General features: G+C 38.8%; 1 protein-coding gene and 1 pseudogene across 4 annotated transcripts in view; both read right to left on the bottom strand.

Moving 5' to 3' along the window:
* The window catches only part of LOC150097180 (RNA binding protein fox-1 homolog 2-like), a 678,934-nt gene that overhangs the window by 441,243 nt on the left and 213,381 nt on the right, over nucleotides 1-24,310 (bottom strand). The gene's annotated exons all lie outside the window — the stretch shown is intronic.
* Nucleotides 12,784-12,900, bottom strand: LOC150097181 (U2 spliceosomal RNA; annotated as a pseudogene).

The following is a 24,310-nucleotide window of genomic DNA, read 5'->3' as shown; positions in this document are numbered from 1 at the left end:
TCCTAACCTGAGTAGGATGGGATTATGATCTGAGTTAAGCTCTTCTACTGTCTCCAGCTGGTATTGATATTTGATGTTTCTGAGGATAACTATGTCTAATACATCAGAACTTCCTGATGGGCTGTAGTGTGTGGGCTCAGTGGGTCCAGCTACTATTGATGAGTTGAGTAACGTATAGTTGAATAAGGTACGGCCTTTGGAGTTGATTGACGAACTGAACCAGGCCGTGTGTTTGGAGTTTAGGTCTCCTGCTATAATTATGGAATCCGTGGAGCCGAGGATGGAGTCTAATTCTGTTGTCAATAGTGAAATACTGGGAGGGTTGTACGCTGCATAGATTTTGAGTTTGCCTGCGTTATTAGTGTGCACCTCCACACCCGTCAGCTCAAGGTTTAGAGTTTGGGGGTTAGTCAGTGAGTTGTGGCTAAATAATTTTTGATAAAAATAGCTGTTCCGCCTCCACTAGAGTTAAGTCCGTCTGTCCTGTATAAAATATAGCCTCTTAGGTTTGGATTGTTTGATGGTCTGAGGTGGGATTCACTGATCAAGATTATGTCTGGATTGAATCTTTTTGCAAATTCTTGCAGCTCGAGAATTTTATTTGTTAAGCCATTGGCATTCCATGCTGTTATCATGAGAGAATTTGGTTTAAATTTTTTAAACATTATAGAGAGCTGTTAATATGGATTGGGTTTATAGGTAGAATCTCTTTCTGGAAGATGGTGATGTGCTTGCTTTGCTGAATTCATGCAGCATTGTTGCAAGTGACGAGGTTAAAGCTGATGTGAGATTAGAGCTTGTTCGCTCTTGTGATGAAAAAGTCTGGGTTCTTACCGCTTCCGCATATGATTTGGACATGGATGAGGGTCGAGTGCCTTCCTGTGTTGTTGAATGCGAGGTATTATGATCTGGAGGGCGAACTGCTTGGTTGTGTGTTGTGTCATTGCTTGTAGGAACGTGATTAGTTCTTGTTGATCCACGGTTTTTTGGATGGAAAAGGCAACCCTTGTAATTAGAGGGATGTGGTCCTCTACAGTTGGCACAACAAGCAGGTGTGGATCTGGGTTTGGTGCAGGAGTTGGTTTGATGACCCTCACCGCATTTTAGGCATCTATATGCAGCTCTGCACAGTTTTTGGGCATGCCCGAACCTCTGGCATCTGTGGTACTGCCCTGCCGATGCCTTCTTCCTTAGAGGTTAGGTTGTAATTTTAAGCTTACAAATGTCCGTAACTTCATAGATGCTTTTCTGTGTGTTAGAGATTTCGACCAACACCAGTGGCATTGGTGTTTTATCTGACCTCAACATTCTACTCACTTTGGCTGGAGTCAATCCTTGATTGATGAGGTCAGCTGTGATCTCATCAGTTGTGATACCTTCAGCCACTCCTCTTAGAACTACTTTTAAGTTCTTCTCGCTAGCGAGCGCAAATGTGTGGAAGGGCAATTTAGAGTTGTCAAGCATTTTCGTCATCAAGCGATAATCAGTGACAGTAGTAGGGTGAATCTTTACACCCTCTTCCGTATTTCTTGCCCAGGAAAAATTGATATTTTGTTCTCCTAGGGATCTTGAGACTGAGGTCCATTTGTCTTTATTTCGAAGGATGACTGGAGGGACCTTTTCTTTTCTATCTTGGGTGGTCTGAATTTGTTGAGTTGTTACATCAACTTACAATCCACCTTCCGATGTTCTGCGTCTTTTATTAGAATGTTCTTCATGAGAACAATCGAACTGCCGGGGAGTCTTTGAAGGTGGAACAGGTGTATTGTCCTCTTCAATGTCCAAATCATCATCTTCAGTGTCATTTACTTGAGTGAAGAGATTCAAGCAACCAGGATAATCTGTTTCAAATTTCTTTAGGAGGAATTTGAGAATGTCAAGTGACATATCTTTGTTTAACTGTTGAATGGCATCTTTGATATCGTTTACATTCTCCATTCTTGAATAGGTATAAAATATATTTACAATGGCAAGGAGAACAGGCTAGGGCCAGAAAATTGTATCAAAAGTCTAAGTCTTACCTTGTATTCCGCAAACAAAGCAGATTCACAATATCTAAAACTCACTAATCACCACTTAAATCAAAAAAACATTCTTCGCTACAACAACCATCATGCGAGACTACAATGCGAGCCGCCATTTTTTCAATTCCACTAGTTTTGAATTAAATTACACGGCAACTTTAGTGGCTAACATGAATAAAAGTATTTGGCAAAACAATATTGTAGTAAAGTATAAAGTAGAAAGACTTTAATTTGACGTAAATAAGATAATTTAATACAGAATATTACTAATTCATCCATATTTTATAACAAAATGTTGAAATTATCAAAAATATATTCCGAAACTCTTAAAATTTCCTTCTATATTTGGATAGAAAAGCAAGAAGAATGTACATTTATCGCTGTGTTGTAGCTTAAAAATTAGGGCATTTTACTTGCAAAATAAGTTAGAAAGATATTATACGTTGCGATCATTGTCAGTTGGTTTAATCGGAATATTTGTCGCATATGCAGTTTTCATCTGTTTGTTTTTAAGTTTGCATAATAAATTATGCAAACGAAATTAATTAATTTAATTTATACTTTCCTGTTACCGATAGTTGATATTAGTTAGGTTAGTCATTGTTCTTCTAGAAATGTATATAAAACATTTTTATATTTATTTTACATTGGCTTAACCTATTTTTTTTTCAGTTTAACACTGGTATTTTAAAAAGATTATTGCATTTCACGGAAATAGAATTATTGCACGTAATTAATTACTAAAATTTCGAAACTTTTAAGTTGCTTTCTGTATATGGCTATAAAATATAGATGGATCTATAATATTCTTCAGTTTATTAGCCATATTTTTCATAGTAAATAAGGTGATATCGAATTTTTCAAAGCATAAATCATATGTTCTGTTATTTAGTAAAAACATATTTGAATATTCTATGCATATTATTTATCTAAGATGGTCTACTGTTCATGAAGCAGAACACGTGATTAAATATAAATATAAATATTTTGTGATTCAGATCACCATTTTCACATAATGGTATCGTGTGAATGTCCTCCAATAAACTAGTGTTTGAACTAGAAAGATAACAGAAAAAAAAACAAAAAACTTGTAATCCGGAAACGAGACAAAAGATAAGTTTAAAAAATAACATGGACGCACACCGGAAGATGAGGTTACAAAACCGAAACCATCAATGAACTGAGATTCTAGCAACATCTCGGGCGGCAGAGTTTAATAATTATTTTAATTAAATCAGTTAATTACCTCATCATGGGCTAGACAGCCACCAAATTATCACTTTGTAGCGTGTGAATACGAGAGGTCTGGGGAAATTTAATTCCGTGGAAAAATGGCGGACAAGCCCTGAATTAGTTGGAGCGTATCTATCTCGGGATGCGGATTTCCACGCGCTGAAAAGAACCCGATAATTAAGTTGTCACGTGATTGATGCCCTTCCTTCATCGAACCGTGTTGGGCGAAAAATTTTAAAAATGAACGATCGTTAAATGGAGACAAGACAGCAATTACGCCCCCCCAGCGCTTTTTTTTTTTTTTTTGACGCATTTCTGTGCCGGTTAAAGTCACATGGCTTTTTTTTTTTTTTTTTGACTCCTGTCTTCTTCATTGACTTTAAAACAGGAGTCAAGTGACGTATTCAGAGTCATTTTTATACACTGTCTTTCCAAAAATTAAAGGCAACTTGATTGATTTTTTTTTAGTTCTTTCACAGCGGGTTAACTCAGTTGCGTACCAGAATGGGTCCGTCGCACTATTGGATTCTTTTCTGTTCTCAACTTTTACACAAAGGTCATCACATTGCAAGACGGGGTATGATTAAGCATTTGGCAATGCGCCAGTTAAATTAGGAGGCCAAAATTAATTATGCTCTGGTGTGTGTCGTTGTGAACAATCCCTACACAAAGGACAACACACAAGTTGAGATGTTTGTTATTTTGTACTGTAAATAAAGACATCCAAGCAAGACAAAGATAATATGTGTGTGTGTGTGTGTGTGTGTGTGTGTGTGTGTGTGTGTGTGTGTGTGTGTGTGTGTGTGTGTGTGTGTGTACGAAGCATCAACAGAAAGATTAACAGTGAACATATTAACATCGGCTAAACACCATTGCTATTAGCAAATAAAAGTTCACTACTGTACTGTGCATGACAACGAAATAAGAAGTAACCCCCGCCAAAAAAACAAACAAAAAAAAACATCGTAATTATAGCAGTCTCTCTCTTTCCTCCTATGCCGTATGACTTGCTATTTTTTTTTTTGATTTCTTAAAAAAAAACGTGTAATTATATCTCTCTCTGTTTGCCTTTATTTAATTAAGTAGAAGTTGGAAGGCAAAAAAAATCCTCACATTCCAATACTTGGACTTCTCCAGACAAACCTGATAGCGCTAGTGGTACAAATCATTTGCTAACTTACTGAAGAGTTTCCGAAAGCGATACCGGACGGATCATCCTAAATACTGCCTTGTAGCTGAACCTATTCTATTGTACTGTCGATGGTGGTTATAATGTTGGAACTCTCCATGGTGTCTTTCATAAACACATTACGTATGTTAGATAACAGAGAAAGGAAGACAAAAGTTTGTCATCGAGTTCATATACTGTACCATTTCAAGCTCAAACAGCCAGAATGGTAGGAAGCAATTAATGTACCTCTCAGTGGTGTCTTGTGCTTCAGAACCATCATCTTTCCTCTTATGAGAGAGATCGACGAAGACATGCCCGCTCAACTAGTCTAGTCTGGACCCGTTTAGAATGAAGGAATATATATGGGAAGGTACGAAGCTAACTGGTCTGCAATTGTGAAGATATAAGCCCTAGAGCGCACACACACACATAGAATTCGAAATGTCTTGAACATTGTACTGCTCAGTTTTAAATATTGGAGTTTTATTGTTGGTGAACATTACACGGGATATCGTAATGTTTTTCTCGAGAAAAATATCAACATTCCCTCTAATGTATATTCTTATATAATGTAAGTGTGTATTCTAAGAAAAAAAGAAAAAGAAACGACCCTCGTTTTTAAGTACTTCAGCCTTGAAGGGTTTGCATGATTGTTTTCCACAGAGATCTTGTCCAACTCATACGCTACAAAAGACATTCGAAACCGAAGTGGAAACCAACTAATCTTGCATTGAAACATTTCAGCATGGTGTCGAACATCAGAGAATAATTTATAGCAAAATCTAAACCGTTTGGTAAGAAATAAAGTCTCTTCGAAAATAATCACACACAGCTTGAGAGACTTAATTTGAAAATAATTGGACACATACACGTAATCATGTGATAATTATAGAATATTAATGAACTAAATATTAATCAAAATGGTGTAGAAACAGTGCGGAGTTTTATACAACGCCTTTATCGGGAAAAAAAAAAGTCATGTGTTACAATGGAAATGACTCCGGCAGATTAATAGAAGAATAAATAAAAAAATTGCTTTCGTTAGACATGTTTTTAGTTTATATATCTTAATGTTATGAACATTTCATAATGTATAAGTGAAAGATGTATCGTTAATGTTTTTCATATTTTTCCGACAGGAGGAGACGCTGTGGTGGCTGTTGTTTGATTTTGACGGTATATATCAGAACATAGAATTATAAGTAAATAATTATTTATTGATTTATTGCTGATATTTCGCTGCTGTTATAAACAGCATCTTTAGAGCACTAAAGCGGCCTACCAGTCCGGAATTCGAGGGTTTGGGCGCCGTAGGCGCCAGGGGGGGGGGGGAACACACTTTCGAGTCTTCAAAATTCTAGTCATTAGAATTCAAGGAGAACCAGCCTACCTGTCCGGAACCCGGGGGGGGGAGAGCCAGGTGGGACCCCCTTTCTACTCTTTAAAATTCGAATCATCAGAATTCAAGGAGAATTATGATGACTACGCGCCCAACCCCCCGGAACTCGGGGTTGGGTAGGCGCCGGGGGGGGGGGAAGGAACCACCTTTCGAGTCTTCAAAATTCTAGTTATCAGAATTCAAGGAGAACCGGCCTACTTGTACAGAACCCGGGGGGGGAGGCAGATGGGACCCCTTTCTACTCTTTAAAATTCGAATCATCAGAATTCAAGGAGAACTGGCCTACCAGTCCGGAACTCGGGAGGGCGTAGGCGTCGGGGGGGGGGGAACCCCCTAGTGTATATATATATATAAAATTGTTGGGAAACCGTAATTTGTGTAGTTTAATTTTTAATTTCATTTTTTGTACGCTTAGAAATGTTCAGAACAATACAAGATGTCATATAATAATGGCTTTCAAAGAATTTTCGATTGATTTCCTCGTACATCTTTAAATATCTTGGCATTAAAAGAACTTCGCGTTTTTTAACCTGTAAAAAAAGTGTACAGAAAATGTTGAAGTATTTTTTTCTTCTTTCTTCATAAGAATCTGGATGTTGACCAAAACAGAACGCAGCTGGAGACTAATTTAATGAAAGAAGCATAAAAAAGTAAAAACTTCAAGTCGGAGGACCATTTAAAAAACTTAAAGCCTTTAAAAGTTAACTAATCTGTAGTAGTTAATTTGTTCTAAGTTAATTTATGATTTGTTTTGCATGAAAAACGAACTCGGTCATGGCCATTGGAAGCTTGCAATCGTGAGTTTTTAATCAAATAATTACAAATTAGAAATAAATAAATCCTGTAATGCCTTTTAATTCACCAAACGGAGTGGGCGAACTACTTCTTTATTTCTCACTACCTTGAAGGGTAGCCATCTCCATTTTAGCCGTCATAGCTATCGATGATTGTACAGACATCGGGGAAAAGAATACTGTATGCAGTTGTCGCCATCTTGTGATCCTAAACCCTAACGTGTATTGTTGTCTGAAATACTACCAGCCTTACGATCGTTCATATGAGATGAGGAGTTAAAATTCGAATTTCCGAGATAAAAAAAATCATTGCTTGGCATGGAACCCAGCTGAAAAGAGTTTCTCTAGGTCACGATACAATTGAATCTTTAAACCCAGCAAGCACATAACTCAAATAAATCAAATATAAGTGTAGTTACTGCCATACACACGCTGTCAAAACTTATACCAGTAATTGTTGAGTTACCAGTTGTCATTGCTGTTATGGAAACCCTAAATTGATGTCCTGAACTTGGCAGGAATCTCAGGCTCGTTTGTTTGTTTCATATCTTTGTATGAGACCGGCTAACTTACTTTCGTTTCAAAAACCCTTACAGATGTTCTTCGCGTTCTAGAAGGAATTTGAACCCAGGTTTTTTTTTTTTTAATCAACCGACAGATGTTTCTGTTGAACTGTTCCGTAGTCCAAATAGACTTAGAAGCACATTTGTTTATCGGGAATACGTCTTCCAGTTGTTTGTAATTGGTTGCTAAATTTCATCAAAATCTGTCCAGACACAGCTCTGTTGTTATATGCAAACTGACTGACTGAGAAAATAAATTCCAAGGCTTTATTTATACTTAAAAAATATTGTAATCAGAAGAGAATTAAATTTAAAAAATATTCTTCGTAAATTGTCTGGACGCAGTCTATGCCCTTCTAGAGTCCAATGGAGATTTTTATACAGCATTTATAAATCAAAAGGAATTAACATGACGGCAGAAATTTCGGAACTCAAATTGATTTGTGCGTGGCCAGAAGGTTACGGAGAGATTATAAAGATATGAGACATACGTCCGAGCTAATGCTGCAGGCAAAGGCGATAATCCAATCAATAGGCAAGTCTGAAGCAGTAATTGGCTGACGCGAATAAAAGAAAGATACTTCTAGTCCGTAGGTATAATGGGTGTAAGCGCAGGAAATATTTTGGACACTCAAGACGTGTTTAATAACGTCGAGAGGAAACTGGGAATTAAGGAGGTGTGAAATGCAATAAGGTTCCGAAACTACTGGCGAAATATACGTAACAGATTAAGTAGCAAAGGGCTGTGTCTTAATTGGATACAGATCGCTGCAGTCATTCACAATTATTCTAATCCTGGTGGATTTCCGTGTTGCCTTTTTTTTAATACAATTTCGCACCGGAAATCTCCTAGAAGACATCTGATGGTCATCTAATTAAAAATACCTAATTTCCAAAGCCCAAGGGTATAAAAACCAGTGGCTCACCTTTTATTTATGTGGTCCTGTTCTTCAGCAAGCTTGATTTGGAATACACTCACCATCGGATAGTGTCATAATATAGTCCTTATAATAAGGACTGGCTTAAAGGGGCGAAGCAAGAATGCTTTTCATATTCCCCGTTATCTGTAGAGGACAGTGTAGGATAAGGTGTTATTGAGCTATTAAAGCTCTGATCATGGTAGGAGGATAACAGCAATAGCCGAGCCTCAGTTATAACTTCATTGGCTACAGCATTGCCATCCATTACCCTCCAAGGGTATTAATCACTGCATCTCACAATCGATTAACTCCACTCTACCTGGTTCGGAAAACACTCTTAAAAGTTCTTAAAAGAACTGGGCGATGGACTGAGTCCTTGACTCTTTATCCCGTCATCTGAATGAAGAAAATCTGTGTATCTGTGTAGATGGAGTGTTTTTGAGCTAAAAAGCTGTAGTCATGGCTGGGTAACGGCAATAGCCGAGCCTCAGTTAAAACTTCATTGGCTACAGCATTGGCATTTGTTACCCTGGGAGTCCTAAAAATGACTTTTTTTAGGCCCGACTCCTGCTTAAGGCCACTTTCTCGGAAAACACTCCCTCTAACTTATTTTTATATAATATTATAATATAAAATTTAAAAAAGTATGTTGTAAATTTTTTTAATTTAGAAAAAAATTTTCATTATTTGAAGTAAACATTCATGTATTTGAAGTAGTGTATAAGTTACGCTATTATTTCTTAAAAATATTAAATCAATTTTAGTTGTAAAGCTACAAAAGCAATATATATATATATATAAAATTATCGAAACAATTAGCGAAAGTTTTTGAATATATATCTCACATGTGAGCACTGACACAATTAAAAATTGATGACTGGTTATAAAAAAGCGTAAAAACAATAGATTGTCCCCATTGCGTAGTGATGACGTCCCTTTGGCTGGGAAGACTTGGGTTTGATTCTATTCATACAGCGAAAAGGAACATTTATGACTTGACCAAATTTGAGTGAGTAATCGATTAGGAAAGTGGAAGAAAACTAGCCAATGAGATTACGCCATTTATAGACGTCACAAAAACACTTCATAACTTTAAAATACAATTGTTTATAACTGAAAATTATAGGTTTTGTTGATTTTTAATGAAAACAAACACCGTACTTCTATATAAATTCATTTTATCTTTTAAGTCGAAACAACTAAGCTACGATAGAGTTAGTATACTGTGTCAGTTAAAATAATTTAGATCCCTGATCTAAATTATTATATATATTAGGCTGTATGTGCATATGAATAGGTTAGTGTTAGCATATTTGAAGACTTGAGGTAATAGATTTAGGCCAAGAGAAAGAACGAGCCAGTGGGTACTAAAGTACAAGCTGCTGAATAGACTAACTTCACATGGATTAAGAAATACATATTAACACACGAGTTCAGACAGAAGCCCTTTGGCTGTCGATAATCGGCTCTGGTTCGAATGGCTAAAATTAGCTTCTGGCAAAGCTCCAATTATGTAACCCAGAAACTATACAATTGTTTGTTAGGTGGATCATGTGACTTTCGTAGGATAAGGGAGGAATTCCGCCCCCCCCCTCCCGATGGGAAGTCATGTTTATCGATTCAATGCAGTGGATTTTTTATTTATTATTTCTTTTTTAACACGATTCAGAGGTTTGGATGAATTTATTTGCTCCTTGTAGAGGTATTTGCGCTAGTCCTGACTATCTCAAAGGAATTATCCATCTCTCTCTCTCTTTCGGTTTGCGTGTGGTCGTTCTCTCTCTCATAACAGAGCGCTGTTTTCATATTCAAGCGCTTTTAATATTTCATAGATATTCCGGTGGTTGCAAGAACGATCATTTATCATAGAAAAAAAATGCATAAAATCACTTTTCGCTATTTTTTTTTTTTCCCTTTGTGTTTCCATTTGATTGCGAAGCCTACTTTTCGCTAGCAGGAAGTCGTAGCGAATTCCGTGCCAAAAATTACTTTTCAGCATCGGTAATGGGTTGGACTAACTACAAGTACTCGTACAATATCGATTTGGTAGAGTCAGGAGGTGTATGGTGGCGAAAGCAATGGGCTGTATTGGAGTCTCCTATTGACCTCGCTGTTAATGGCTGTGTTTGTTTTTGCATGATGTTATTTCTGTATGCTGTTTGCAATTTATTTTAATTCAATGGGTAAACAGGAATAATTCCAGACATGAAATATCATGATCGTTTCATGTCTCATAGAACATTTCAGTCAGTTGAGTAATTATATTTTGCGGCTACTACTACGCTCTTACAACAAGCTTTTAGTGAACCTCTTGAGAACGTTAGATGAACTGAAAGGGGGGACCCCCCCTGATAGTTTTTAGTATGCTAGTTACGCTCTCAATGCCATCCCTGCACTGCGATAATTAATTAACTATTTATGCGTCCTATGATGACAAAGAATGAACAGGAAAAATGCTAGCAATAAGCAAGACAAGCACTGCAAACTGAAATATCTAGACTTATTGCTGAATAAATTGTTTTACAGAGAGGCGTAGGTTATTTTCGTTTCTTTGCTATCAAAGAGGATGTAATGTTTCATGATGACGTAGTCAATAGCGAAATTTATTAGCCTCAGTGGTTCAATGGGCCTCCGCAGGTCAGTCAGTATAGACGAAGCTCTTTGGTCGGAGAGACCTGGGTTCGATTCCCGTCATTGATGTGAGGAACCTTTATCTGATCTCTTTCGACTAAAGGTGAGTTAACCGGTCTCATACGGAAGTGGAGGGTTTTCTCCCGGTTACTATGGTTTTTCATCCCTCAAAACTGGCAAACCGGTCCCGTTAACACATACGGCTACAGTCATAAAAATATAGTATGGCAAGGAAGGCAACTGGAAACCATCTTGCTCATAATCATTTCCCTAGGAGAGGAAATAAAGATAGAGTGCATGGTGGTAGAGTAGGTAAAAGAGGCCTCAGTTGACCTGTTTTAGCTGTTTTCCCCCCAGGGGCGCTTCTAAAACGGTCGTTGATTTTTCACTTTAAAAAAAGGAAAAATCCTAAAAAGGAAACATGTAACAAAACAAAGAGAGAATAAATCTGGAGAAGGAATGGAAAGGTAAACTTAGAGGTGGAGGAAGGATCTGGCCCGAGTGATGCAGCTCACAAGGAACTGCACCGCCTCGCTGCTCGGGTTCTCAGGTGCTCCCCCACCTGTGGGAACTAAAAACCAGTGAAGCTGAGTACAGAAATCCACAAGGTGGTTACTGTTCCTTTCTTTTGTTGTGGGCTGTTATGATTCTTTTGGCCACCTCACTTCCCTTGGCCATGTCTAGTTTGCAAAGAGCTATGTAGAACGCCGAAGCTGCCTCCTCGTGTACATCCAGGGCTACCTCTACTTGCTCAGGGGTGATTTTGCTGATGTCATCAACGAAGAGGTCACCCCATTTTGCACTGACGATGTCGGGTCCATATTTCCCTGTGAAGAGGAGTTCAGGTTCTCCTACTTTATCTATTGCCTCTTTAAACTTTTCTGCTACCCCGGGCATACCTCTAAGGAGATGTTTTAGAGTCTCCCCTGCTTTTGCATGAGGGACTTCTGGGTGTTCGGTTTCAGATACTTTTGCTGTTTTTAGATTTGTCAGCTCTTCTTCCTGCGGACTTAATGGCCGTTTGGAAGTTTTGGTGTTCGTCTCCATCTCTACTTCAGCTTCTTCTACTGTATCTGAATTGGCGATGTCTATATTGGCAGTGGTAGCTCCGCTTTCGTCCGTGGGAGTTACCATGATGGTTTCTGCATTGTCAGTCTCTTCTGTTGGGATCGTATGGCTGGTCTCTACAATTCTGGTAGGTTTCCCTCCCTTACGGGACCTTTTCGTTGTCTTAGACATGGCGGCATGATCAGGAGTGGCCTCAAGAGGCGGAAACTCTTCCTGTGTTGTGACCTTTTCATTACTTGGTTTTGTTACTGATGTGATTGCACCACCCATCCTCTCTGCGAGGGTTCTGGATGGGCAGGTGTCGACTCTGTGGTCAGTGACCCCACATTTCAAACAAGCTGCCTCACATTTTTCTTGGTTGTGGCCAATTATTAGGCAGTTCTTGCATTTTATGCGAGGGCAGTCTGCCCCAAGATGATTGAAGGCACCACATCTAAAGCACTGCTTTTTGACGCCTGGGTAATTTACCATTACCCGGGCAGATCCTATGAGGACAAAGTTAGGAACTTCGGTCCTCATTTCAAGAGAGATGGTTACCTCCCCTGACTTCCACTCAGGATTGTCGGCGTCATTGTGAACCTGGATTTCCCGTACAACTCCCCACTTAGAGAATACGCTATGAATTATATCGTTGTTCTCTGCATATTCTAGGGGAAATCGTGGTATCTTAAGGGTTCTCAGGATGCTCCCAACCATGAAGGGAGATACTTTTACTTTACCACAGTCAAACCCTTGGAGAAACTTTTCTCTGGTCTCCATATTTTTGGTCACTACCTGGTATCTTCCTCCTCCATATAAGGGGTAAATCCAAAAATGTTCTCTGCGCCGACGCAGTCTGTGATGGCTTTCGCCATCGCCGGTATTGTGGCGTCAACCTTAATTCCGAGGGTACGCACACGCGGCAGAATGGAGGGCATGATCAGATGGGGGGAGCCTAACTATTCCCACCACGTGTTTGATATTTCCCCAGTCCGGGGTTTACGAAGTTCTGTAAATTTCCGGTTAAATATCGTGAAACCCGATGGGACTCGTACCGATATTAACGGTTAAGAACAGAAACTATACACTTTATCCAAGCCAGACGGCCGAGAAGCGTCATGTGAAATGTAACTAGCTTCCTATATGAGTAGTTCTTAGTTCTCGTCTTAGTCATCGCCCAGTTCTTATAAGAACTGGGCGATGGACTGAGTCCTTGACTCTTTATCCCGTCATCTGAATGAAGTAAATCTGTGTGGATGGAGTGTTATTCAGCTAAAAAGCTCTAATCATGGCTGAGTAACGGCAATAGCCGAGCCTCAGTTAAAACTTCATTGGCTACAGCATTGCAATTTGTTACCTTGGAAGTCCTAAAAAGGACTTCCAAGTATTTAAGAGAATTTATGAGTATTAAAGCTGTGATCATGGCAGGAGGGTAACAGCAATAGTCGAGCCTCAGTTAGAACTTCATTGGCTACAGCATTGCCATCCATTACCCTCCAGGGTATTTTGGATTGAATGAATCAATCACCGCATCTAACGGTCGATTGATTCAACCCATCCATCCGAGATGAATTTATGAGTATCCTTATAAGGACTGGCTTAAAGGGGCGAAGCAAGAATGCTTTTCATATTCCCCGTTATCTGTAGCGGACAGTGTAGGGATAAGGTTATTTAGCTATTATTAAAGCTCTGATCATGGCAGGAGGGTAACAGCAATAGCCGAGCCTCAGTTAGAGCTTCATTAGCTACAGCATTGCTATCCATTACCCTCCAAGGGTATTGGATTGAATGAATCAATCACCGTATGTGTAAGTAAAGGTGATATCTCAAAAATATCGGACGATCTCTAGGCCACTCATTCGTGGGCGAAAGACCGTCCAAATCTCAGCGTTGGTTCTACTCAGTGAAACTCGATTACCGAGCAGAACCGCTCAAATTCCGAGGAAAATAATTCACCGACATAGCCCCTCAGCGGGCCGTGCCGGAGAACACCTTCCCCGGAGACTCAAAGTGCTCCCTTAAGGCAAAAACCTTAAGAGAGCGAACTCAAAAACTCATCGCCCAAGGGGGTAAGAGCAACAGCCAAACCTCAGTTAAACTTCATTGGTACAACTTTGCGTTGCTATCCATCACCCCCAAGGGCATTAATGAATCAATCACAGCATCTCACGGCCGATTGATTCATCACCATTACCACCAATTTATGAGTATTTAAGAGAAAAAATTATAAATAACTAAATGATAATTTCTTCATTATGGTGTTGGAATACGAGACTCATAAAAGATTCTTTTCATCGTTAAAAATAACCAAACTAACCATTGTCTAAACACAATATTAAAAGCTACGATCATTAGCAGTAACAATAATGATAATAATATTCAAAGAATTAAAAAGAAATAAAAACATCTTGCAAAGTAACTGCCACATCATGATTTTTTTATACTAGCGCTATTTAGCTCACTAAAGTCTGGGGACGAGGTTAATTTCAGATGTTGCTATGGTCACTGTATTGAAGAAATTGAAAAAATATAAAAGAAATATGCAGTAGCAATATTTATTGGAGAACAAAGGTTTAGACTTTTAAGTGTGATTTTTTAGTATAATTGTCCTTAATCTATAATTAACCCATTTTCGTGTACTTTTATTTAAATTTATGATAATTGTCCTTCATATGTTGATCTCATCCTTGATTTTACACGATTAAAAATACATTTTCAGGTCATGGATCAGAAGCTAGAGCCTGTGTATATAATTAAACAAGAAAACCATTTGCAAATTACTCCGAAGGTTAAAATATCGATATAGCAACATGCTTGATTTATTTAAGTCCCAGAAAATAACCAGACAAGCATAAAGATGAATGTCTGGAAAGGAGAGAGAGTGGGTTAAAAATCTCTTTCGCCGAGTGACTCATTTCGTGGCTGTAATTTGAATTAGTTAATACCAGGACATCAATGACGCGCAAAATAGTGATAAAGCGGTGTCGCCGTTGCCTCGAATAGCTTTGAGGAATTCCGGGAATTTCAAACATTTCACTAGCAACATGGTCTGAGAACTCAGCTTAATTTCTTCCGTTCTAGATGGGAAGAAAAGTCGGTCCTATAAAGCCCACTTGTATTTCTAGTGATGTAAACAGAACTACACCTTTTGACATTTAAAAAAAAAAAAAAATCGACCCTTCTTCCAGTAGGCATACAATTTACCAAACTGGCTTCAGTAGCTTTGACGATACCCCTTCGTTGCAAAGACTTCAGATCCCTTCTAGCACGCCAAGAACCTTTATAAGAGTTTTCAATAGAAGGTGAGTTGGCTGGTCTCGTACGGGGGTGGTTGTTTTTTCTCCAGGTAACTTTTTTTTTCATTCCCCAAACAGATACTTCGGCCATGATTATTAACAATCATAACCCTCTTTATCCATTTGTTTTCTTAGATCTCTGGTTTCTTCAGGAGCGAATATTTCTTGGTTTCCTATTAATACTCCGAATGCAAACACTGATAATTTAAGAATAGATTCTCCTCATTAGCACCATCAAATATTAGGGACAATACACGTGTGCGTTCTGTATCAACCTATATTCTTGGCTACAAAGTGTAGTGGGTTTTCGTGGCGCTATGCATATATATTTTGTAATTTAAATGGCAGCCCAGAACGCAAAGATCAACACTTAAAAGCCTAAGCTCACATTCTGAAGGCTGATCACGTTAGCCTTTAATAGCCAGTGGCACGCAACTCAACTTCCTTAAAGTTACAGTTGAATACGAATGTGGTAGCACTTGCCGACAAACCTCAAAAAACAACAACTCCACGGTTTCAAAAAAGACAGGGTATACCAAGAGAGGGGGGGGGGGAATAATGTATAAAGTAAAGGATAAATATTTAAATGTCCTTTTTTTTTTCAGCCCTTAGATACTTTTTCTTTTAAGAATTATTGTCAAGTATGGAGAGCAGACGATGTAATCATAAAAAAAAAAGAAATAGTCATTAAGATAGTAGCTAACCGCCAACTAATAATGGGAAACTTCCAAGCCACATTATAAATCATATTAATGATGTCCGTAATTTACAGAGCTCATTCTGTTTTCAACACACCATGGGCCGTATTTACAGTTGAAATACTGTCCTTGGTGCAGGCGAATTGTCAGTGAACTTCGACGCAAACAGCGTCATAACTTAAAATAATTTTGATCCATCATCCATTACACCCACGATTAATTATAAACCATATTCCCGTTGTATCAAATTATTTTAACGGAAATACACCATTAGAAAAAGGCTTGGAACCTCAACTGAATTAAATCTGTTTGCTGTACCAGAACGTACACTATGGGATCAACAATATTCGGATACTCCTTCGTCGCTGTTACATTACAACTAAGGTTCACATAGGTATAAAAAGGTAGAATGCGGGCCTGCAATCTTCATGGACAAACATTAACATTAGCTTCCTTAGTGACGACTCGATTCGGGTAATTTCTGTTCCAGCAGCAGTTGCCCCGATCAACTGTAAGTGGTGTTGCTGTGAAGAGGAAATGCCTAGGAGCAACTACAGCACAATCACCACCTGCTGGGCGAAATAAAATCACACAACATCACCCGCCGAGTGCTGAAGCGCGTGGCGCGAAACTTCGCTTGTCCTCCGTTCAGATACCTAGTTTCGAAATGCCTCTGCACGCACTGTTCATCGGAAGCTGAAGAATGGGTTTCCATGGCCGCATAGCAGCACACAAGCCTAACAAGGATAACGCGAACCATGGGATGGAATGGTGTAAAACTCGCCGTCATTGGACTCTGGAGCATTGGAAACGCGTTCTCTGGAATGATGAATCATGTTTCATCATCTCGCAGTCCGACGGAGGAGTTGAGTTTTGCGATGGCTAGAAGAACACTACCTACCCGGATGTGTTATGCCAACTGTTAAATTTCCTGGAGAAGACATCATGAGCTGGAGCTGTTTTTTTTTATGGTTTCAGCTGGTGCTTCTAGTTCCAGTGCTGGGGAATCTTAACGTTGGGGCCTACAGGGACCTTCTAGAGAATTTGGTGCTTCCAGCATTATGCAAACATTCGGTGAAAGCCCTTTTCCACATCAATACGATAAAACTCCACTTTGTTAGTGGAATCTTATCGTATTGAAAGTTGAAGAATCGTGATGAATGTTGAAGAACTTGACTGGCCGGAACAGAGCCGTGAACGCGACCTCACTGAACCCCTGCGGGGTGCATTCGGATGCCGATTAAGAGCCAGGTCGAATCGTGTGACATCAGTGACCGACTTCACTAATTCTCTTCTTGGAAAATGAAAGGGAATTTCACAATAACGTTCCAAAATCTAGTGGAAAGCCTTCTCAGAAGTCTGAAGGCTGGGCCAACTCTATATTAATGGAGTCTCCGGTATGGTTGGCCGAGTGGTTAGCGTATCCGCTCTCAAGCCAAAAGGTTGCGGGTTCGAATCCCGCCGTGGACATGGATGCTTGGGAGTGTCTGTAGAAATACTAGTGGTGGTGGTCGGCGGTAGATAGCATTGGTGTAGTTGCGGTCAGCTGGTGGATTGAGTAGTGGAGTTGTAGAGCAGGTGTCTTCCCTAAATGAGTCCTTGGAGGTGAAGCGTCAAATAATAATAATAATACATTTCATATTAGACCGATAGTGGGGATGAGCAGGCGTCTAGATATTGTAGATTACATAGTGCAGACTGATAACGTAAGCAGCTTTTAGAGACACGGATAAAGCGAACTCCAAGATACCGCGGTGTGCCTTCCAATTTCCCCAAGCTTTGTTATACAAATACACACGCGACAAATAAGTTTTGTTTTTTCAATAACCATTCCAAAACACATAAGGATTACATGCGGATTGAAATACAAATTTTTATTACTTTTTGCAAATAATGTCGAGACGTTTCTGTCATAAACAAGTTTATTTCAAACGTTATTATCAAAGAACGTTCGGCATTCGCTTTATAATATGAATGTATGTGTGTGTGTGTGGGGGGGGGGAGGTGTAAAGATGTATAAGAAATCCATCCCCAGTAGGCGACAAGTGCATATTTGTAAATTATTATTATTTGCCAAGACTGAATAGAGTGGAAATATGATAGGATACGAGTTGTTTTACTCAATCAAAATATAATACAGGAAGGAGACAACGCAAATAAATGGAATAAAACAAATATTTTGCTAGGCAGCTATTAAAGATAAGAAGTATTGCGATAAAAGTAGCCCGTATAGGGAAAAGACACAAGCAGATAGAAAATAAATGAAAGCACGCGATAGTTTTGACAGAAAGAAGATCATCTTTACGAAGATAAGCAAAACAGACTGGTAACATATAATTAGATAGACAGACAACAGAGAAAGAATGTGTAGCGCCTTAAACTTTTATGATAGATGAAATCGTAGCTTCAGACAGAGAGCTCAAAGCAAACATAAAACACATTTCTGCAATCAAAAGCGTGAATCTTTTCTGGAAAAAAAAGACAAATGCGGTAGATTAGGAGGCGAGCTACGATATATCTTGCTTAGTAACAGTAAAATAATATTAAGAAATATTTTTAGGGAGGAGCATACGAAGCACTCCTTACAAATTGATAAATTCCATAGAGAACAACTTCTTAGTGCTTCTGTAATCACAGAGACACATGCGTTTTGTTGGAATTCCGATCTTCTCATTAATACAAGAGACATTTGTTTGAAATAAATATGTTTTCAAGTGAGGAGGAGTTAACCAGTCTCGTACGGTTGCGAAAAGATATTTCTTCTCTGAAAATAGGCAGATATCTATGAGTACAGTGCTATTAAATGGCCTGAATGAAAGGATGTATTGTTGGCCGAAATACAAGCTGTGGTGGCCGTATACTGGCATGGAGATTGTTCTCATGGACATCACTGGGTCCTCTCATCCTCGATGAACACACCTTGACCGCTAATTCTGACATGGGGATTGTTTCGGACCACATATTTCCCCTACGTTTTGACAGTGTGGCCTAACGTACGTGTGTGTGTGGTTCGACTAAGATTCACTACATTATGAAGGTTTACCTTTAAATGTGTTCTGCAATATGATCCTCTCCCTACAAAAATATTACGTACATTATTTATTCTCTTTATTACTTAAAGAATTACTGCAAAAAAAAAAAATTAAAATTAACGAAATTGAGTTTTTAGCAAAAATATTGGATTTCGTAGGTACGGAGGACAGCGCCGTATGCTGGATAAGGTAAAGCATGCTCCTTGATCAGTTTATCAAAAACAAAATAATAATAAAAAAACTCCCTGAATATCCCTCTAGGAGATTTGCAAGCTGAGTTCGTTGATTGACATCGATTGTTCGCTCACGAAGACAAGTGCGCATGTCTCATGGAAGGGAGAGATCAATGTATCCGACTGATCGTTTAAACACCCGATAAATGCCCCGCGAGATTCATATCGAGCGACTCAAATACTCCATGAAACAGAAAGAAGTTTCAGTCATCTTCCCTTTCAATTCCTATTTAATTCGTTTTCTTTCTGGAAGTTACCATCCAATGACAAGCAATGCACACGGACTTTAATATTTACTCGGATTAGTGAAATGATGAGTCGATGGACCATCGAAAGAATTCTCCGCGTCATTGTATAAAGAATTCTTCCTTTATACAATGGTTCAATGGATTTGTGCTCCTTTCTACCTATCCTAGTCGTTTCCATCGGGTGAAAATGGCCTGAATGAAAGGATGTATTGTTGGCCGAAATACAAGCCGATGGTGGCCGTATACTGGCATGGAGATTGTTCTCATGGACATCACTGGGTCCTCTCATTCTCGATGAACACACCTTGACCGCTAATTCTGACACGGGGATCTTTTTTTATCAATCTATAGATGACCAACATTGGCATGACCTTCGGTTCATGCAGCATCCTTCCACTGTTCTCAGCATATCTGATGAGAATGTTGGAGAATGGGCTGCAGCTGTAGTTTCATATCTTCGATCTTTATTTGTTTCCTCTTGAGAATGCTTTCCATCCTAGGGAAAGAAGTCTCACAATAACAAAGTGGCCAGTAAAAAGGATGAGGGATCACAAGAAACGCTTAGCTTAGCTAGCTATTCCTGCATCACGAAGTCTTGGAGAATATTACTGTACAGGGCGTGATTCATGATCTAGTTTCTTCAGCAGAAGAAATTCGTGATAGCCCATCAACTCTCAATGTCAAAGAAACTGACCAGTGTTATATTAATATTTAAATATGAAATATCAAACCAACCTCGAACACATTTGGTGGTAATTATACGTGCTGTACAAATGTGATGTAGGAATGTTGGTAAATCGTGGAGTTTATTCCACTACCACCCTTGATGGAGTTAAGTCTTCTGATGAAAAGACGATAATAATAATAATATGAAGTTATGTTTCAAACGTACTGCACACCGTACTCCTGTTGGTAAAGAAACATTTATATCACAAATTCATCTAAACGGCTCAAATATCTCCATTTTGATTTGTCTGTGTTGCCCAACGTTTTGGATGTCAAGAAACTTTGCACATCGATTAGTCGGGTCACTTCAGCATTAACCTCGTCAATGGCAGTGATGCGGAATGGTTCTTTCAACTTAGGGAATAGATCGAAGTGTGGATGGCTTAAGTGTGGAGTGTTAAAGGATTGTCTTCCATATTTTTCCAGAAGGAAAGATAGTTGCTGCGTGAAACAGAGGCGACATGAGATCCAAGTTTGATTTTATGTCGGGGAACAAAAATACCAGAAACAGGAAATGATCACGTAACATTTTGACCCAGAGTCTAGTATCGTTCCCATAAAAAAGAATTTCATGTCTCTGGGAAGGTGGAGGGGTGTTTCTTATAATATGGTCCCTTAATATCATTATTATTACGAGCAACTCCAAGGAGTCCTTAGACTCATCGCGGGAGCCCCTAAACTTTATGTCAAGGACTATCCAACATTTGCGCAGTATCTATCATACTTTGCTTTGAACTCATTCACAGTCATGGCACCCACAACAGACTCTGCCAATATGGAATGTAAAAACATTTCAAATGTGCAGGGCCGGTCCGAGAGTATTTGATGCTCCTAGGCAAAGAAAATTTAGGCGTCCCTATACATTGTCTCTCTCTATATATTTTGTGATACTTACACAAGTACACCTACACATGTGACGCCCCCTAGGCGATTGCCTAGGTTCGTCTAATGATAAAATCGGCCCTGCAAATGTGAATCAAAGGATGTCGAAGGTTGGATTCGGTTCTTCTGAATTACCACCGAATCGTCTAAGGCTATGCGGTCAGAGCATTATGTTTGTGTGTGTTCTTCAGGCCGAACTGCCTGCTTTGTGAAAAACTTGAATTTCCGGTAGAAACAACCCTGTCCACAACCACCGGGTAAAAACAGTAAGTAGGGACTTCCTATCCTTCTCGTCCGTCCTAGGATGGGTTGAGTTCCCCCCCCCCTCCTGATGGTTACTGGTGTATTAATGTAGCCAGTTCACCACTCCTCTGCTGCATCCACTAAGGGTCATAACGGCAATCCGTGTGTGTTCACGGGACCGGTTTACCTACTTGCGGGATGAAAAACCCCAGATAAACTGCGGAAAAAACCCTGCTGTCCACGCACCAAGACCGGCTAACTTGGCTATGGCTGAGGAAGATTCTTCTCCTCACGTCACAGACGGGAATCGAACCTAGGACACTCCTTCCCCAGGCATATGGTTGCGATGCGCAAAGCCACTAGGCCAACAGCGCGGACAAGTTAAGGACTTCGAGTAGTGATAATACGGTGCCTAGCAGAAATCGATTAAATGCGAATGAAGCGATCGATTGTTATCTAGACGGTCTAGTAGATTATGATCAGGTATCTAAGGCCACGAGGCGGTGTATTTATCTGTTATAAAAACAGTTATAAAACAAAGTAATGCCATGAAATTTTAAACAACAACAACAACGAATACACAAATAAGTCAAATGTTTTGAAACCAAAATTAAAGACTGGTAAATCAAAGTGTATTTGCCAACTTTTGCTTCTTCCTTCCTAATGCCGGGAGCCTGTTGCACGTTCGTTCTATTTGTGCGCATGCTCTGTGATGGTCATGTCCACCAACTGGGAGCAAAGGGAACACAACTGGGTAATGGGAACTAAGAACAGCTCACGTTCACTGCAGCTGAGTCGTGCACACCACAACCGTAATTTGCTTTTTAGTTTTTTTTTTTTTTTCTTATCTCCGAGATGACTCTTCAATCCCTTAGAGATAGAAATGCGCACGGCTACGTGAAAACTTCTGACATCCCTTCGACTTCCGAAAAAAAAAAAAAAAAATCACCCGATAGAGTTGCCGTGGGTGTGCGAGCACGTGCAACGACTAAACACACGTAATGTAAAATCCATGGTAGTCCAAGTATGTTAGGATCCCCTAAATGAATTAGTGTAACCATGGCAACGGCAGGAAAGAACAGTGTAGCAGCGTCCGCGTGCTAAAATCTGCGACTTTTCACTTTCTGGTGAAAAGAAATTGAGAAAGTTAGGTGCGGGATGCTGTGCGATTCCTGGTTGCCATAGCAACAGCCAGTATCGGAGAATTGTTCTACTGAGTCCACAGTAATGGAATTGGTTTACAACTTTAAGCTATTTCGGATACCGAAACGGATTTTTTTATTTATTTATTTTTGACTCAGTAATAATACTGCAACTTTGTTGCATCTTAATATATTCAATCTAAACTAATTCCGACCTAATTTAGACTAATTTAAATCAACGCCCTTTAATACTTTTAATAAACTTTAAAATATGTAACAATTCAGATTTTAATAGAAATTTTTAAATTTAATTTTAAAAATTTCAGATTATACCACCTGAATATAGTTCGGGTGAGGATGTACGACATACGTAAGCAATATTTGAAAGACTAACTGGCTACATTTTCAAAACATCTTTGTTATCCTCTGTTACGTCTAAAAATATTTGGGAGATTGTTTACATCTAGTGCAGAACAATCACATAAGCAATTATGTGATTATTTTCGACAAAATAAGATGAAAATTTATTATACAGTAGTATTTTATAATTTTTATGTTAAGTAAATGAAATATTTAAAAAAAATTAAATTAAATGTGTACAGTTTTAATTGTAATGTTAGGTTCATGTGACTTTTTTGTTGTATAGCGAGTTATAGATATTGAGTGTTATATATTGCAATTAACGGTTGCCATGGTAATATATATGCTAATTTAATAATTATATACAATATAATAATGAAAATTTTAACATAATGCATATTCCGAATACGTACAGTAAACAAATTAATCCGAACACTCACATTTTAAAGAAAAATTTTAATTTTTCTTTAAAATGTGAATTATAAAATTAAACTCCAAAAAGTTCATTAATTCGCTTAGGAATGGATTCTATGAACGTAGAACACATTTTTCTTATTTCGACATCGCTATTCAGTTATCTTTTGTATCCCAGTTTAATTTTCCGAGTCTCGTTTTCACTATGGCCCACAAATTTTCTAGTGGGTTAATGTCAGGAGAGTTACCTGGCCACTGAAGCAATTGGATGCGATTTTTGTGAACTCTTTCACTTTTTCTGAAGTGTGCCATGGAGCTAGATCCTGCTGGAAGATAAGTTCTTTGTCTTTCTGGATCCGTGGGATCACTCTTTTCTCCGATAGTTTTTCGATTGGTCACTTTTCATCCTATCGTCAGCAGGCACAAGTGATCCTGGACCGTCATGTGTAAGATAACCCAAAAACATCTTTTTAGCTGGGTGTTTAGGAGCTTGTTGAAGGTGGTGGCAGACGTCTTCTCAGTCATATTCTCAGTTGAGAGCCATTTCTTTGTCCAAGGAGAACGAGTACCATATGTTCGCAAAACAGCGGCTGAGAAGACGTCTCCCACCACCTTCAACAAGCTCCTCAACTTTTTTTTCCCTTTTCTGTCAGGGAAAAAAAGGTATCGTCTCCCTAAACCTCTTTAAAATTGCATTGACAGTACCCAAATGAACACCACACTCATTGGCAATTTGTCTTTGAGTCATAGATGTGTGCTGAGAAAGAGGACATCTTTTTGAAGATGTCCTCTTTCATGGAGATGTATCCATTTCGTAGCTACACAAAATGAATAAATAGAGCTTAAAAATGTCAACAGTTAAAACACAGTGGCTCACGAAAGTAGTGAATTAAAGCCGTATCGAAACTGAAACAAAATCTTGACAAAAATTCTGCTTGTTCGGATTCATTTGTTCGCTACTGTATATATCAGAATATTAATTGTCAATTATATTTGATAATATCTACGTGCTGCCTTAAACTACTATAAGCGAAGTAATACAAATGACTTTTCTTTAAATAGTATTTAAAGAAAAGTTCATTAATTAAAACTTTGCCTACAATTACTTCTATACAATCTGTAACGAAGTTGTCTTTCTTATGTTGGCAACCCTCCGATTCGAATAACGTAGCCAGTCGAGTAACGAGGCGCCATGGATGCTTCTCAGCAGCTGTTAAAAACCAGCTGCTATATCACGCAGTCAACAAACATTGT

Source organism: Typopeltis vanoorti, chromosome 17 (assembly GCF_054136105.1).
Source record: "Typopeltis vanoorti isolate ZY-2024b chromosome 17, IOZ_Tvanoo_1.0, whole genome shotgun sequence".
NCBI lineage: Eukaryota > Metazoa > Arthropoda > Arachnida > Uropygi > Thelyphonidae > Typopeltis > Typopeltis vanoorti.
The sequence above is the reverse complement of the archived record's forward strand: the minus strand, read 5'-3'. Positions and strand labels throughout refer to the sequence as shown.